We start from the raw sequence: 18,666 nt of genomic DNA, 5'->3' as shown, positions 1-18,666 counted from the left end.
TATAATCCTTTTACCAAAGGTATATTTTGCTTTTCTTATACACCTTGCACATAAACTGTTTTTTTCCCCCAATAGTTTTACATTCAGGAGGCCTAGTTACTTTTAAATTATAAAACATTTTTTGCATAAATTCTTTTTTAACACACTTTTTAAAATAATTTTTTTTCTCCACGACTTTTACAGGCAATTTTTCGACATGCCTTAACTTTCTGACTTATTACAAACATTTATTTCTTTAAATAACCAGTTAATTTATTTCAGGACAAGAATTTACCATAAAACACTCCTTTTATATGAATTCCGCCCCCCCCCCCCTTTTTTCCCCTTTTTTTCCCGAAGATGATAACCATTCTTTTCCAAAGCGAACATTTTTTTGTGTCTGTGGACTAGACTATCTAAGGCCACAAGAATATAAGTTACTATAATACATGTTACATTGTTAACTTTTAGCAAACTTTACTTTTGTTGAAAACCTTGTAGTTTGGGATTTTAATTATCCTTTGCTATTCATAAGACCTTGTTTTGTCCAAATTAGAATTGGTATGATGGCTTTTAAAGGAATAGGGTACTTTTTTTTTCTTTTTTCTTAACTACTTATTTCTCTCCTTCTTTCTTTCTCTCTTTGACTTTCCTTTTGCCTCTGTCTCTCCCTCTCTCTCTCCCCTTGACTCCCTCTTTGTCTGTCTCTTCCTCTCTCTGTCTTTGCCTCTTTCCCTCTCTTTCCTTTCTCTCTCTCTGCTGGTCTTTCCTTGCCTCTGCCAGCCGCTTACGCTGCTGTTCTCTCAACCACTGTGCGTTGGGGGCAGGGGTCTAAAACCAGCTGTAACCAAGTGTCTATGTACAAGAACTGGTCTGGGTTCCCCGGCTTACATGTTATCTTGTGCTATACCTTTGAAACATGGGACCTGTCCAGGCTTCCTTCTAATGGCAAACCTACCTCTAATGCTGGCCAGTCTATCTTACACAAAGTTTTAAGTTTTCCTGGTGTCATAGTACTCTATAGTCTCCCTTAAATCTTTTTTTTTTTGAAATTTTTCAACATAGTTCCTAGTGGAGTGGGCTTACTTTGTGCCTTACCCATGTTTCCTCTAGACAAAACACCACGCTAACACCACATGCACACCACAAAACAAAGAACGGGTAAAAAGGGCACACACACACTTTTGTAGTTTACACCAAACCAAAATAAAAACCAAAATCAGAGTATCCAGGAATCCAAGCCAGGTCAAAACCAACACCAAAGTATCAAGTCAAAAACAAAAACCAAAGTGCCGGTACAGGCACACCGTCGGTGATCAGCTCACGCTTCCCCTCAAATGGAGTGGACAAGTTCCCAAGACCGGTCCTGTCAAGCAACTCAAACCAAATCAAAATCAAAACCAAAGTGCCAATAAAGGCACGCCATGGGTGATCAGGCCACACTTCCACTCAAAGGGAGTGGGCAAGTTTCAAAGACTAGTCTTACCAAATTTTAGATGTCCAGACTCCAAGTGCCCGTTCCTTTCTGGTGTTCAGCCACTGTGTTGATCCTCCACGGGAGCCTGCCACACACTGCTCTGGAGAAGCGTACCACCAGGGCAAATGCCTACCGGGGAGCGCTCTCAGCTCTCCGGCTGGTTGGAGTCCCCCGCAGGGATGTTCCCCGCAGGGCAGGCTTAATGCGCCTAAGGAGTTGCCTTGACCATCCACCATTCATCTCGCTTCCCGGTCAGGGAACCGAGAAATGTAACAGGACAAGCGGCAGACAAAACTCCTCAGACACCGAGTTAAAGAAGGAAAGGGTTTATTCGGCCAGGGGCATCAGCAAGACTTCTGTCTCAAGAGCCGAGCTCCCCGAGCGAGCAATTCCTGTCCCTTTTAAGGGCTCACAACTCTAAGGGGGTGCACTGTGAGAGGGTCGTGATTGATTAAGCAAGCAGGGGGTACGTGACTGGGGGCTGCATTCACTGGTAATTAAATGGGAACAAAACAAGATAGGGATTTTCACAGTGTATTCCTATACAATGTCTGTAATCTATAGATAACAAAATCAATTAGGTCAGGGGTCAATCTTTTCCAGGCTCAGGGTGCTGCACCGGGCTGGCTGCCTGTGGATTTCTTTCTGCCTTTTAGTTTTTACTTCTTCTTTCTTTGGAGGCAGAAATTGGGCATCAGACGATAGGAGGGGTAGTCTCCTCCCTTAATCCCAGCTACTCGGGAGGCTGAGGCAGCAGAATCGCTTGAATTCAGGAGGCGGAGGTCGCAGAGAGCCGAGACCACATCATTGCACTCCAGCCTGGGCTACAGAGTGAGAATCCATCTCAAAAAAAAAAAAAAAAAAAACTGTATCACTTAAAATTCCCTCCAAAAATGAAGGGTAGCCATGTCCCTCATCGCGGGTCACCTGGGTTAAATTACTAATCTGTAAATGTTAAGTGTTGCCAATCTTCTTAGTGTTTCAATTTGAAGAGTCATATTGTGAACTGCCAATCTCTTAGTCTACCTTTTAAAAAACTTTGCAGGGGTTCTCCACGGCCCTTAGAATAAAGTCCAGATTCCTTTGCAGAACAGGATCTTGGAGATTCCCTGCTCCAGGAAACTTCAGGGACTTCTCTCCTGGGGACTGTTCCCTGGTTTTGGGAGCGCCCGGGCAATCGCGAGCCAGGGCAGCGTCTCGCTCAACTCGGACCCAGGCCTGGGGCTCCACTGATGCCGACGGAGCCGGGCTGCTGCGGGAGTGGAGCCCTGAGAGACCAGAAGGGGCTTTCACTTCGCTCCTGGGCTTCCCGAGTTCCAGGCTCGGGCTAGCCAGACGCAGGGAGGCGAGCGGGCCCGGCTCCCCAAAGGCTGAGGCCGGCGCCCGTGCTCCTTTCAGCTCGGCCTCTCTACCCCTACATAGGCGCTCCACGTGCTTCATTTCCAAAATTCTCAGTGAAACTCCGCGGGAGACCCTCCCGCCTGGTCACATGCCTGAACGAAAACAAACCGGGGCGTGTCTGTGCCTGACGGCTGGGAACCAAAGCTATTTCCACAGAAAATGCCCACGGCGACCCACGCAGGGCCGCCCAGCCATGAGTTATAGCCCGGCCAGTGCCTGAGACGCCAGGAGGAGGGGATGAGTTGCCCTTTAAAGGCGTAACGACGAGAATAAGCCCCCATCCGCGGCAATGGGAGGCTGAACAATAGTGGCGCGGCTCGGGACGTGGAGCGAGGGCCCAAACTACACTGGAGCACGTGCGGACCACCGTGCCTCAGCCGCCACAAAGGGAGCCTCGCCACACGCCCGCGGCCGCCTCGCAGCACCCGCCCGGAAGCGCCTGGCGGAAGGGCGCGCTCCCAGGCGCTTCCACTGGCGACCTTCCGGCGGGAGCCCGCAGGCGGCGCAGGAGCGACTTTCCTTCCCCTGCCCCGCAGCAGTGCTGAGTAATGGTGAGGGCAGCAAGGCCCTTGGCCCTCGTATGTAAGAAAAAAGTTGTAATAAAAAGAAATCAACCCGGGAAACTTTGCCACTTGGTTCCCCACAGGTACCAAACTGTGCAGAAAAGGCGGTGTACACGCCTCAGAGCCCGGACCCAGCAAGTCAGGGAAAGAAAGGAAAGAGGGCAGAAGCCACAGCCTGCATAGCCTCACAACCGCCCAGAGGGCACGGTCGCCCTGGGGCTCGGTCTCTTCCGAGCAGCGCAACCTCCGTGTCTATCAGCTCCTTCCGGCATTGCGATTGGCCACAGGCTGTCTTGGCCTCTCGGGCGCCCGCCTCCTAGTTGCTAGGGGTTTACTTCCCCAAAGTACACGGGCCCCACCTTGTGGCGCAACCGCTCCTGCATGGAAAACGGATCTCCGCCCAGGGGAAGACGTGTTAACGAATAAGAGCAGCCCCGCATATTTATTGGCTACTCTGGGTATCAGTCAAAGAACTGCTCACCCGCCTTTCTATTGTACTTTTCGGTTATTGGTCTCTCTTAGTGCCGATCTGTTACTAGGGAAACGAGATCCTCACAGTCTCATAGGCATGAGTCAAAGCCAATCAAGAGCCACGCCTTCATCCCGAGTAAGTACCCAATTGCTGTTCGAAGAGCCCGGAGGACGCGGTCGGGATTGGTCATCCCGTCGCCCGACCTGGCTGCAACAAGTTAGGGTGAGTGGCAGCTATATAGACCGGCGGCGGAGCACGCGTGTGTGCGGACGCAGTTGCGTGAGGGGTTCCTGCTATCCTTGGTGCTGTGGAGCAGAGCTAGTTCCTCTCCAGCTCAACCAGGTAGGTACGCAGGGGTGTGGGCGGGGCAGGGCAGCCAGAGGACTAAGCCGAGCCGCGGCAATTGTGAGAGGGAGAAATCAGAGTGGCGCTCGCAGCGGCCGCGCCAGGCGCGTCCCCCACCCCCACCCCCACCCCAACGGCCGCAGGCGCGCGCGGCGGACGGACGGGAGCGCGGCGGCTCTCCGCTCCCCCTCCCCTCCCGACTGGGGCGCGTGGCCGTGTCCGCCGCGTGCGCGTGCTGCATCCAACGGCCACGCGGGGCGGGAGTGAGTCGCGGCCGCCGCCCGGGCCCCAGGGCGGTCTCGGGGGCTAGGGGCTCTGCGACCAGCGTTTCCCGCCCGCCACCCTCTCCGCCCCGCGTCTGCGGAGTGTTTTCGTCCCCTGGCCAAGAGATCCAGTCGGTTCGGACCAGAAGGAGGCTTTCGTTTAAGGGTGGGTGCAGCACTAAAGTCTCGAGTCTTGTGGTCCGCGCGCCGCAGAACTGCCTTCAGTTTTGCAGGGAGGAAAGGGAGCAGCGAGTGCACGGAGTGATAGTAACCACCAGTATTCTTTCCACGCTCTCGCTGTGTGCCCGGCACTGTGCGGAGCCGCTTTTCTGCCTTTCATTTGATTGTCGCAGTGAACCGGCGAGGTGGGTACGACTGTCCTCCTTCCGTAGGGGCCCAAAGCAAGGGTCTGGAGAGCGGGGTCACAGGCACGCACGGGAAGGGCGGGGATTTGCTGACGCCGGGCCCTCTGACTCCAAGTCCCCCGCTTCCCAAGCCTGTTTTATTCTTTGCCTCCAGAGCACTTGTCCCTCGGGACAGCATCAGCCTCAAAAGGCCACCTGCCGTGCAGGCTGCAGCCGCGTTTGTACTTGGGCTAGTCTGGGCTTCCAGGGAGACAGGGGTTGGTAGTGGGAATGTGACAAAGGAAAAGGGTTTGGGCTTCTTTTCTACGTGTATTCGTACAGGCCGTGGGTAGATGTGCCGCCACAGTAACTTCTGGAAAAAAGTAGGGAAAACGATGAGTAAGTGCAAATGAACATGGACTGTGTACCTCATCGGGTTTGAAACTCAGATTGCTGATGGGAAATTCCCGCCAGCGGGAAGTTAGGCTCCGGTTTTAGACGTTGAATTTTTTTTCTCTATTTTTTTTTTTTTTTAATTGGAGGAGGCTTTTGGAGAAAGACCTTGAGAAGATTAACTTTATAGTTGAAGGAAGTGAGGTACAAAGCAACGAGTTTCAGATCTCACTAGCATCTGTGGGTTAAAATACGGAATTGGAATGGAAAGGATGGCGCCCAGTTACGATATACATTTGATCTGTGTGGCGCGTGTCACCCTGGCTGAATTACTGGTGTTGGAGATGTCTTGGAAAAAACTGTGACAGTCGAGATCAGTGGATGAAAGTTTGTGTACACACTCCGTTTATTTGGCATTTACTCTGCTGGGTTCCTGTGTATATGCAGAAACAGGATGCTTTTCTTCAGACACTTGAGATTATATTTTTCTAGTAGAGTTACCATATTTTAGGTTATTTAAAAGCCAGCATACTCCTTGGCTTAGTGAAATAAATCTTCCTATGTTATAGAAACGCTTCTATAAACATAAACGTTTCTATAAACATGTTCTAGAAACTCTTTCTAGAGAAGCTGTTATGCGTTATAATATAACAATGTTCCAAGTAACATTTACTTGGAACTTTCCTGGTGTAGCAATTCCGGTTACCTGCGGTTACAGACTGGTTAACTATTGTATTAGCATTTTAACTTAGACTTAAAGACGAGCAATTTAAGTTGTCAAATGGAAAAACACTAGAATGATCTGCATTTAAACTGTTAAAGCTTGAGTCCAGCTAATTTTATTACTGCTTGAGGCAAAATAGAATGAAATTACCTTACGCATTATTGAGGGAAAATTTTGTTAGTTTCTACTTAAAATATTAAAAAAAAAAAGTACAGTTCTTGGCCTCAGGCAAATGGTTATCACTTGGGCAGGAATATGCAAATTACGTGATTATTTCACAGACTAGTGCTCCAGCTGATCACTTGTGCATTCCTTTATCAGGAACTAGTGAGTTGAAGCAAGTTGTGGTAATGTAAGGCTTGGCAAGGCCGCCCTACATCCCTACTAAGTCATACGTCAGTTTTGTTGGAGCTGCTTACCGGTAGAAAAGTCTAGCTTTTGTACCTCTTACAGGTAGAAAAGTAGACAGTTCTTTGTTTAACTCAGTTTGCTGTTCTCAGCTGACAGTCCACCAGGGAACATTAGGAGATTTTGGTAATGTTGGTTTGTGACCTACTTAGAGCAGTTTTTCTTTTGTAACTTATGGTTTTTCTTTTTTTCCCCCACTCGTTCTAGTATTTTGCATAGAAAGTGAACGGCAGAAGGCAGTTTTAAGTTTTTGTAAAAGTTTGTGAATTTTATATCGTCCTTGGGACTGATGGGGTTTGTGTTAAAAGATAAAATTTAACATAAAGCTTACATTTGTGACTAAAGCCAATTTTACAATTTTTTATTTTTGTCAGTCTGATAAAAGTACCCACTTGGTCTTTTAACAGTTTGCAAATTGATTTTTTTTTGTTTCAGAATTCAAATAGGCATTGTATGTTGTTTGTTTAATTATATTGTGCTTTGGCTTCCTTGGACAAAACTATTACTGACTTTAGGAAGAAGAATGAATAATTGTGGAAGTAGGTAGGTCAAAAAAAAAAAAAAAAAAAAAAGAGAAAGGAAGCCTCGTCCGCCCCCCCAGTAATTTGTCAACGGCAAGTGGGAAAAACCTTTGGTAGTGCAGTACTGCCTTTCCAAGCCCTGGAGTTAAATTTAGATTCAGCAACTGTTATCTTACATGTAGTTGGTGATCACAATGTGGTGGCAAACTAGGTTTATAATTTTACATCTCAGAAATCAGCTATTTACTTTTTTTTTTTTTTTTTTTTTTGAGTATTCTTGGACATCCTGTCTGTCTTTAGTTGGGAAGGCCAAATTGCAAACCAGGTGATAAGGTTAAGAGTAGGAATAATTCATCCACATGAATAATGTCTTAACACATGAATAGTGTCTTAATATTCTGTCTTACAAGGTGGAAAGCAATTTCAAAAAAATTGCCCTCACAGCCTGTAGCTTAGTAAATAAGGTCTTCAGGCGACTTTGTGATAGAGTCCCTCTTCTGTCAGATGGCCAGTCTGTCATGTAATACGTTTTTGGTACGTGTGTTGTATCTTAGGTACTTAATAAAAAGTAAAGATTAAAGATGATTGAGATAAATTTGGCTTCCTGGATGGTATACACATCTACTTTGTCGGGGTGTAATCTTTGGTGGCTATTAACTTCATTGGCTATATAAAGCATGATTATGTATTTGTGTAACCCTTTGCGTATTTTGAAAGTGCTTTCACACCTGTGGTATTACCATACTTATACTAAAAAGTGAATTGGCGCTCTGAAACCGAATTGTCAAAACTGTTTTGAAGAGCATGTGGTACCTAATAGGGTACTATAGTCAGCTTATTTCCTTAATTTAAAAAACTTAGAGGGATTTTGAATCTGGAATGTATGAGTGTGACACCTACCTGCTCTTGCAGGCTTCTCCCATATGCTGTTTCTGCAAAGCTATAGGCTGTGCCTTAAGTACACCCTTGTTTCTGCACTCTGAGGTCGCCTAGATTTCCCTGGAGTGTATCCACCTGTCTTGATCATCGGTTTAAGAATTTTGTCGATGAGCATTAGTATTAACTGTAACATATATTTTCACTTGATGAGAAAGAATGAAGGTTTTTCTTTATGAACCTGAGTAGGTTTTAACTTCAGAGTGGGGAAGGGATACACTGAGATAAAAGATAGTTGTTAAGTATTCTTATTCCTGAAGTTTTTTTTCTTTCAGGAAAATGGTATTTTTGAGATAAAATCAGATTTCTGGAAGAGTTGTAATAGAGAGGTCTTAACATACCCATTATCCAGTGTTAACATCTTACATAATCAAGGTACATTTAGCAGAACTGAGAAATTGACATTGATAAAATACTGTTAATGAAAGACTTTATTTGGATTTCCTTAGTTTTTCTAGTAATGTCCTTTTTCTGTTCTAGGATCCAGTTCAAGATGCCACATTGTATGTAGTCTCCTGATCTGTGTCAGTTTGTCTTGCCTCTTGTCTTTCATGACCATGACACTTGATCTCATTTGGATTTGATGTTATGATTAGACTGAAGTTACGGATTTTTTGGGGAAGAATACCACAGAAATTACCTTTATCACATATTGGGTGTCCATAATATATAACTGGTTGAATGAATTTAACCTGATGATTTGGTTAATCTGTCAGGTTAGTATTTTTTCCCCGTCACATACTATTTCTTAGATGCTAGTCACCAAGTCCAGCTCGCACTCAAGGAGAGAGGGGAATTAGGCTCTACTTTCTAGAGGGAGGAGATGGGAATTTGTGGACATATATTGAAGCTACCCTTAGTATTTTGGGGGAGATGCTTCGAAGCCAAGCAAATAAAGTTCCCCTCATTAATTTTAGCATTTTAATGGATCTTAGACAAGATTATTATTGTTGCTATTATTACTGCTATTATTACTGTTGAGTTCTAATGGTGATTTTTTTTTTTTAATTTCCCTCATTCCTTCTACAGTATAAATTTCCTGTAAGGAAGATTTGTGTATTCTTCATATTTTTTCTTTTTTTCATTTATATCACTATAGACCATCGATATTAATTTTATTCTTTGGGTGGTAATCCACAATTATCCTTGCTGATATTTACTTATTTTTGATTATTTATTTTATATTTTTATAAAATATCGTCCAGGCTGGTCTCGAACTCCTGGGCTCAAGCAATCCTCTTGTCTTGGCCTCTAAAGTGCTGGGATTACGGGTGTGAGCCACTGTGCGGGCCACAGATTATTTTGTTGTTCATGTTGTTCCAGCTTTTTTTTTTTTTTGGCTCTTTTGTCCTTTTGACACTTCCCTGTCTTTTCTGTTTTTTGAAAGCATGTTTTTTCTTTCATTAATTACCAGTTATTTCAGGCTTATCTTGTATTTTGCCTATCTCAGGTCCAGAATTAACCATTTCTCCAGGGAGCTGTCAGGAAGAATTTTGAAGGATGGTGACAGGTGGTAAATGCGAAGAGTTTGGAAAAATAGATTGACAGTAGGCCCAGTGATGTTGATAACTTCTCTTACTCTAAGCACAGACATTGGCTTCTGTATTCAGATTACTCTGGTTCTGGGAAAATATTTTGTTTCTAAATTCCTACGATTTAGAGAACCAAATATCAAATTTTTGAATACATAGCATAATCCTGAAACAAAATTTACAAAAATTTAATATATGCTCAAGTTGGTACACACAAACACTTGCTGTTTTCCTTGGTGTTTTTGACAACTTCATTAAAGTAAAAAGACCACTTAAATACTATTGTACTCAGAATTAACATTTGACATTTTGCATTGCCGTTTAAGACTCCTTTTTTTTCTATATGGATTTCCATTCCCTTCCTTCCAGGGATCTTCTTCACGTCTTTCCAGGCTGTTTTATTGATGGGGTAATTTTTAAAAATAGCTTTATTGGGGTATAATTGACATAAACTGCATGTTTTTAAAATGTACTGCCTGATAATTTCAGACACCTTTTGTAATCGCAGCTTCTCGAAAGACTGAGGCGGCAGAGAGGATTACTTGAGCCCAGATGTTTGAGGCTGCAGTGACCTATGGTCTTGCCACTGCACTCCAGCCTGGGCGACATAGCAGACTCTTTAAAAAAACGTATACCCATGAAACCATCACCACAATCAAGATTGTGAACCTATCCATTACCCCCAAAAGTTTTCTCATGTTCCTTTTCCCTCTTTCTTGCTTGTTGCTCCCACCCTTCTTTCTCCCTGCAGGAAATCCTTGATCTTTCTATCACTGTAGATTACTTTGCATTTTTTAGAATTTTTGTGTAAATACCTGATGTTCTTTTTTTAATTGCTCAGTGCTAGTCTGTTGTGTAGGTATATCACAATTTATTGGTTTACCTGTTGGTGGGCATTGAAACACAAAAGCTGTATTTCCAGCTTTTTGACTATTACGAATAAAGCTTCTGAACTTTGTGTACAAGTCTTTGTATGGGTATATGCCTTTATTTCTCTTGGGTAAATGCTTAATTGGGGAATGTTTAGATCATGTAGTAGATGTATGCCCAACTTTTAAAGGAACTCCCTGTTTTCTAAAGTGGTTGTACCATTTTACATTGCTGCCAGCAATGTTTGGAGGATTCCGGTTCTGCCAGTACGTTGGCTAACAGTGTGTATGGTCAGTCTTTTTAATTTTAGTCATTGTGACAGGTGTTTAGTGGTACCTCACAGGTTTTAATTTGCATTTCTGTAATTGCTAGTGATCAGCATTTTTCATTTGGCATTCATATAATTTCTTTGGCGAAATATCTTTAAATCTTTTGCTCATGTTTTATGGGACTGGTTACTTAATTAATTTTTTTTGAGACAGACTTTAGCTCCTGTTGCTCGGGCTGGAGTGCAATGGTGCCATCTCTGCCCACTGCGTCCCCTGCCTCCTGGGTTCAGGTGATTCTTCTGTCTCAGCCTCCTGAGTTGGCTGGGATTACAGGCATCCACCACCGTACCCGGCTAAGTTTTGTATTTTTAGTAGAGACGGAGTTTCACCATGTTGGGCAGGCTAGTCTCGAACTGCTGACTTCAGGTGATCTGCCCGCCTTGGCCTCCCAAAGTGCTGGGATTACAGTCATGAGAGTATTTTATATATTCTGGATAGGAGTTTTTTAAAAATTAAAGATATGGGTTGGGCGTGGTGGCTCACACCTGTAATCCCAGCACTTTGGGAGGCCGAGGCAGGTGGATCTCTTGAGGCCAGGGGTTCGAGACCAGCCTGGGCAACATGGTGAAACCTCATCTCTACTAAAAATACGAAAATTAGTTGGGCGTGGTAGTGCGTGCCTGTAATCCCAGCTGCTTGAGAAGCTGAGGCATGAGAATTGCTTGAATCTGGGAGGTGGAGGTTGCGGTGAGCACCACTGCACTCCAGCCCGGGTGACAGTGGAAGATTCCCTCTAAAATCAATCAATCAATCAATCAATCAATCAGATAAATGCTTTGCAAATATTTACTCCTAATTTGTGGCTTGCCTGCTTGCCATTTCATTCTTTTAATGGGGTCTTTGCAGAGCAGATGGTTTTAATTTTGAGGCAGTCTACATGATCAGTTTGCTTTCTTCATTTGCTTTTGGTGTGTCTAAAATCTTTGCTTAGTGTCATGCAAGTTTTCCCTAGAAGTTTAGTTTTGGGTTTTACACTTTTATTACACTGAATCATTTTGTGTTAAATTTTGTATGTGGTGTGAGGCATGAATTGAGGTTCTGGTTTTTGTTTTTGTTTTTTCCATATGATATCTAATTGTTTCAATACCAGTTGTTGAAAAGAGTGTACTTTTTCCACTGAGTTGTCTTTGCAATTTTTGAAATACAGTTGTCCGTGTGGATATGTTAGTGAACTCCATTCTGTTTCATGGATCCATTTGTCTCTTTATGTCCAGCCTGTGTATCTGTGTACGATACCTGGTATTTGCGTATACTAAAAACACTTTTAAATATATGTAATGTTATCACACAGTACATATTTGGGAACTGATTTTTCTTTTTAATAATGTTTTTGAGTTCTGTGCTCACTTTCTGGCAGGCATAAATAGGGTGACATATGTCTTAGTTTGCCAGGGACACTCCTGATTCATTTCAGTTAACCTGACATAATTAATAGGAGTTGTTTTCAATCTTAAAAGTGCTCTCATATGGTTGTCTTAGATATAGAGGTTTCCCTAATGCCAGTAAACCACAACTTAATATCCATTCCTTATTTGATGGGCATGTAGATTGTTACCAATGTTGTACTTTAGAAATAAGGTGACAGTTACTTGTTTTTGTCTTGTGTGACTTTGTTTTGTCCTGGGTGAATTTCTTTTGTATACGTACCTAGAAGAGAACTGCAAGATTTTCATCAGAGTGTTTTTGATTTTATTAAATAACGGCAAAATTGTTCTCCACTGTGGTTGTACCATTTGAGACTTCATCTTCAGCAGTCCTGCAGGCTCTTTTTTTACTTAGTTGCCAATGTTTGGTGTTGACTGAAGATTTTAATACTTTGGCGCATGTCTTGTAAGGTATCTCCTGTGAGAAGTGAGAGAATTTATTAATTGCATTTTCCTGGTTACTGACTCTGTTTTGTTTGCTGTCCATTTAGTACTTTTCTGAGAATTGGCAACTCCGTTTCATTTACCTGTTTTTCTCTTGGGTTATTCTTGTAGTGATTTGTATGCAGTTTTATATACATTCTAGATACTAATCTTTTATTATATATTATATTTTCTTATAAAACTGGCACTAAAAATGGGCTATGAAGGCATTTGTCTACTTTATAGAGTGAGCTTTGCCATTTAAAATGCAGGTGGAGTATTGTCTGCCTTCATGTTTCCCTGCCCGTCTGTCCGTTAAAAATTGGAAGATAATGCTCATAGATAGATAATCCTGTCCCCCCGCCCGCCCAGCTCTTTGTAACCCAGGCTGGAGTGCAGTGGCGCAGTCTTGGCTCACTGCAAGCTCCGCCTCCCAGGTTCAGGCCATTCTCCTGCCTCAGCCTCCTGAGTAGCTGGTACTACAGGTGCCCGCCACCATGCCCAGCCAGTTTTTTTGTATTTTTAGTAGAGACGGGTGTTAGCCAGGATGATCTCTATCTCCTGGCCTCGTGATCGCCTGCCTCTGCCTCCCAAAGTGATGGGATTACAGGCGTGAGCCATGGCGCCTGACTGATAATGCTCATAGTTCTTTAGACCCTTAACGTTTTTATGTTAACTTCAGCACAATTATTGATGGGGAGTTTCTTTAAAGTTACTATGCAATCTGGAAACTTGGGATCAAGTGGAAAATTTGAAAGTTCATGTGGTACAGTTGAACCATGAACAGACATGGGTATGAACTGCTCAGGTCCACTTGAGCAGATTTTTTTCAATGAATATTTTGGAAATTGTTTTTTGGAGATTTGTAACAATTTGAAAAAGCTCACAAACTGAATAGCCTAGAAATAATAAAAAAAATTGAGAAAAAGGTTTGTCATGAATGCATAAAATATATGTGGATACTGTTATTTACTACCATAAAATATACACAAGTCTATTACAGATCTATTACAGAGTTAAAATGTATCAAAATGAACCCACACAAACCCTTGGAGACCATTCAGGGCACCATTTGCAGTCAAGAGAAATGTCAACAAATGTAAAGATACAGTATTAAGTTATAACTGCATAAAATTAACCTTAGTATATACTGTACTATAATTTTTTTCCCTAGCCACCTCCTGTAAATACTGCAATTTGCTTACAGCACTGTGTGATGCTAATCATCTTTATGTGAGCAGTTCTTTTCTCCCGTAAATTCAAATGCAGTAAAAAGTGATTTCTCTTCTTTGAGTATTTCTCATCATGTTTAATACAATACTGAAAGCCTTGAATAACACCATGGGACCCATACGACGTATCACTAATGATTCTGAAAGCACTCCCAAGAAACAGAAAAATTATGACATTACAAGGAAATATTAAATTGCTTGATTTGTACCATAGGTTGAGGTCTGCAGCTGTGGTTACCTGCCATTTCAGAGAGGTGATTTGTCTTTTAAACAGACAGCATAAACATATACAGTACTGTAAATGTATTTTGCATATGATTTTCTTATTTTCTTTAGCTTCATTATAAGAATACAGTATATAATATAACCTACAAATAGTTAAATGACTCGTTATGTTATTGGTAAGGCTTCTGGTCACCAACGTGCCATTAGTAGTTAAAATTTTGAGGAGTCAGGTCGTACACAGATTTTCAATTCTGGGCTCTCCATGCCCCTAATTCTTACCTTGTTGAAGGATCAGCTGTAGTTCACCCAAAAGGTAGATAAAGTTTTATGTTAGATGCTTGGGATTTTTTTTTTTTAACTCCTTTAGGAAATACTCTTCCATTTTAATCTCTAGGAGAATAAGGAAAATACCCATCCAGGTGACACAAGAGAGTGGGATGTAGAAATGGTTTTCTTCATTATAGTTAATAATTTTAATACTGATAGTAATAATAGCTAACATTTCCTGCTTACTGTCAGGCACTTAATTGCTATAATTCTGATTTTAATTTTACAGACGTTAGAATTGAGGTGCAGAGAGATTAAGTTACTAGCTCAAGGTCACAGCAAGTGAATGGTGTTGGAGAATTTTCCTTAGTGAGAATTGGTTATATAAATTTTGGGGGTTTCCTTTTGTTGTCTTTGAAATGTTTATTCACTATTTAAAAATAACACTCAATTTCAAAGTTCTTTTGTCATGTTTTACTCATGTTAAAGGTAGCCTTTGATAACAACTCTTAAACTTTGTCTTAAATTTGGATGGTTCAGTTAGAACTGGTAAACTCAAGGTCATGATCTTTGTAGATGTTAATGGTATCAGCGTATATCATTCTTTTTTTTTTTTTTTTTTTTTTTTTGAGACGGAGTCTCACTCTGTCGCCCAGGCTGGAGTGCAGTGGCCGGATCTCAGCTTACTGCAAGCTCCGCCTCCCGGGTTCACGCCATTCTCCAGCCTCAGCCTCCCGAGTAGCTGGGACTACAGGCGCCCGCCACCTCGCCCGGCTAGTTTTTTGTATTTCTTAATAGAGACGGGGTTTCACCGTGTTAGCCAGGATAGTCTCGATCTCCTGACCTCGTGATCCGCCCGTCTCGGCCTCCCAAAGTGCTGGGATTACAGGCTTGAGCCACCGCGCCCGGCCAGTGTATATCATTCTTAAGAATATTATTTATATTTCAACATGCATTGGTGTATGCCGTTATATTAGGAACAGCCAAAGTCCATAGTTGTAGAAATTTTCAAAACCTCTGTAGAAAAGGACTTAGTGTGCTGAGAGTATTTATAAATGAGGGAGAATCTTGGAAATTTTTAGCATATATTTTCTTTTTTCCCCCTCTGATACTAGCATGTGTTTTCATTGATAATGCATACATTTTTATTTAAAAATTATTCCCCCCTAGAGGTAATTCATAGATTTCATAAAATGTCTGTAACAGCGGATTAGTCACTGGCAAAACTGTCTTTTCTGTGACTAATCTTTTTTTTTTTTTTTTTTTAATGGAGTCTCGCTCTGTTGTCTAGGCTGGAGTGTAGTGGCATGATCTCGGCTCACTGCAGCCTCCGTCTGCTGGGTTCAAGTGAATCTCCTGCCTCAGCCTCCCAAGTAGCTGAGATTATGGACGCACGCCACCATGCTTGGCTAATTTTTTGTAATTTTAGTAGAGGCGGGGTTTCGCCATGTTGGTCAGGTTGGTCTCGAACTCCTGACCTCGTGATCTGCCTGCGTTGGTCTCCCAAAGTGCTGGTGTTACAGGCGTGAGCCACCTCGCCCGGCCTTTCTGTGACTAATCTGTTTAAATTTGCTTAATTATTTTTAAATGTGATAGAATTGAGAGTTGATGAACAAGAGTGAGAATTCTTTCTCAAGAGGTATTATGTTCACATTTCTCATAGCTTGTATTTTATTTTTGGACCAGAAAAGATGAAGATTTCAGAGAGATGGTTTACAATTTTTTAGGATTTATTACACTATATAGATTCAAATTGCCAAAATTTACATTTTCCTTTTTTTTTTTTTGCTGTGAATGATAGAAGAAACAGGTTTTTTTTTTTTTTAAAAGGTGGTGTCTTGCTCTGTCACCCAGGCTGGAGTGCAGTGGTGCGATCTTGGCTCACTTCAACCTCTGCCTCACAGGTTCAAGTGATTCTTGTGCTTCAGCCTCCTGAGTTTGCCACCATGCCTGGCTAATTTTTGTATTTTTAGGAGAGACAGGGTTTCACTATGTTGGCCAGGCTCGTCTCGAACTCCTGGCTTCAAGTGATCTGTCCGTGTTGGCCTCCCATAGTGCTGGGATTATAGGCGTGAGCCACTAAGTCTAGCCCAGATTTTTTTTTAACGGAGAATAACAAAATTATTCACTAAACTTTCAGTGTGTGGTCTTTGATCAGTGAAGAACTTACCTAAACATTCTTTTTTTTTTTTTTTTTTTGATACAGAGTCATGCTCTGTCGCCCAGGTTGGAGTGCAGTAGTGCGATCTCGGCTCACTGCAGCCTCCGCCTCCTGGGTTCAAGCAGTTTTCCTGCCTCAGCCACCCGAATAGCTGGAATTATAGGTGCATACCACCACGGTCGACTAATTTTTGTATTTTTAGTAGAAATGGTGCTTCACCATGTTGGCCAGGATGGTCTTGATCTCTTGATTCTGTGATCCGCTCACCTTGGCCTCTGAAAGTGCTGGAATTACAGGCGTGAGCCACCGTGTCTGGCCAGTGTTCTTATATTTATGTTTATTTTTATACTTTATTTTTTTGAGATGGAGTCTTGCTCTGGCACCCAGGCCGAAGTGCAGTGGCATGATGATAGCTCACTGCAGCCTCAAACTTCTGGGCCCTAGCATTCCTCCTGCCCCAGCCACCTGAGTAGCTGAGACTTACAGGAATGTGCCACTACACTTAACTAATATTTTCTTCTTCATTTTTTCAGAGATAGGGTCTTGCTTTGTTGTTGCCCAGACTAATCTCAAACATTTTTTAATAATTAAAGAAACAGTGTTACGTTATCTAAATGCTGGAAAATCTGGTAAGTCAGTTTTGTTAGTTAGATGGTCAGAAATCAACTCTGCTAGTATATCAAATTCTAACCTCTTTGTATGAGAAGGTTGGATAAAAAAATTGTGTCTGTTATGTGTCAGACATTAAGTTTTGGGGCCAAAACGTTGGGTAAGAAATGGTCTCTGCTCTTAAAAAACTTAATATTTGGGAAAAAGTTTGTATTCTTTATTCAGTATGTTTTATCTGACCATGACTAATGTAGAGTTTGTGAAGCCTTTGACTGTTTTAATTTAGGACTTATATTTTTTTAAAGCAGTGAAGCAGTATAGTTTCATTTTTTTACTAAAAGGAAATACATATTTAGTCATGTGGAATTAAAAAAAATACTGCTACTGTTTCCCTTGAGCTCTTTGGTGGATATTTATTATCAATAGATAATATATTTATTTACATTAAAGGAGTGACTGTAGGAGCCAGCTGCCACTCAAATGGAACTGTTTACAGTGTAAATGGGAAACTATAAGGGTATTTGAGGCAAATCTAATGTTGAAACTTCGGTATGAGAGTATTGAAAATTTGGTTTGACTAACAGCTGTCGCATGTTTCTGAAGTTGACAGTCTCAACTCAAAGTAGAATCTGTTTGGAAAATTAAATGCTAATTGAGACCCTAGTTTGCAGAATGATATAAACTGTTAAAATGTTAAGTTAATGACAAAGTGATCCGCCTGCCTCGGCCTCCCAAGGTGCTGGGATTACAGACGTGAGCCACCGTGGCCAGCTAACTTTTAAAGTACGTTAGTCAAAGACTTAGGATCCAGATTCTTCTTACTGATATCCTCAATACACATGCCTGAAGGCGAAATACTCCTAGTATGACGGGGAACCTTCATGTTGATCTTAGTGGCTGTAGTTTTGGGGACAATAACAGGCATTGGTGAAATAAATACTAATTGGAATAGATATTCAAGAATAATGCAAAGATGAACTAGATGAGAGTAAATGTATCTTCACAAATTGCTTGTTTAGAAATGGATCAATCTATTTTGTCTACCCTGTTTAAAAAAAAACAGCTAAAATTTTTCTTTTCTGTGGTAATTAAATCTGCACGTTATCTCTGTTTGCCTTTATGTTTTAGTTTGGGATAATTTTATCTCTTCTCCCATGAATGAAAACCTGGGATGATCTCATTTCAGGGTTTTAATTCAAAAAGTGTTTTTTGGTAAGAGCTGACAATAATTGGACTTCTTATGGGACAGGTGCCTTTCTTGGCACTCAAAGGTGTTAACTTTAAATTATCACAATTTTGATACAGTAGGAATTATTTTGAGTGTAAGCATTTTTGTTTGCTAACTTCCCCATTTTATTTTGAAAATTTTTTTTATTACGCTATAGAATGAAGTAGTAAGCATATTGAGAATTTTTAGTTTTGTAGTTTCTTCTTAAAAGATGCTGTTCTAAAAGTTTATCTGATTTAGATGGGCCAGAAAATGTGATCGTTCGTCTCTGGATGTCAAAGCTGTGTTGTTTAAGATTATTGCCTTTGAGTCTAATATTGCCTCAAGTAAGAATGTGCTTATAACTTTATAACTGGAACACTGTTATTTGGGTTTAATAACTTAAGAAAATTGCCGGGTGCTGTGGCTCACATCTGTAATCCCAGCACTTTGGGAGGCCGAGGCGGGCAGATCATGAGGTCAGGAGTTTGAGACCAGCCTGACTAACATACTAAAACCCCGTTGTCTCTACGGAAAATACAAAAATTAGCCGGGCATGGT

General features: G+C 41.9%; 1 protein-coding gene across 2 annotated transcripts in view; it reads left to right on the top strand.

Annotated features, from left to right (window-relative positions):
- Nucleotides 1-4,093: 4,093 nt before the first annotated feature.
- The window catches only part of G3BP1 (G3BP stress granule assembly factor 1), a 39,767-nt gene continuing 25,194 nt past the window's right edge, over nt 4,094-18,666 (top strand). The window contains exon 1 of one of the 2 annotated variants that reach the window (XM_008015063.3): nt 4,094-4,234. The gene's annotated coding sequence lies outside the window, so the exon portion shown is untranslated. The remainder of the gene's footprint in view (nt 4,235-18,666) is intronic. The other variant, XM_008015062.3, reaches the window with a different exon arrangement.

Source organism: Chlorocebus sabaeus, chromosome 23, assembly GCF_047675955.1.
Source record: "Chlorocebus sabaeus isolate Y175 chromosome 23, mChlSab1.0.hap1, whole genome shotgun sequence".
In the NCBI taxonomy this organism is placed as follows: Eukaryota; Metazoa; Chordata; class Mammalia; order Primates; family Cercopithecidae; genus Chlorocebus; species Chlorocebus sabaeus.
This window is presented reverse-complemented; position numbering and strand designations above follow the sequence as displayed.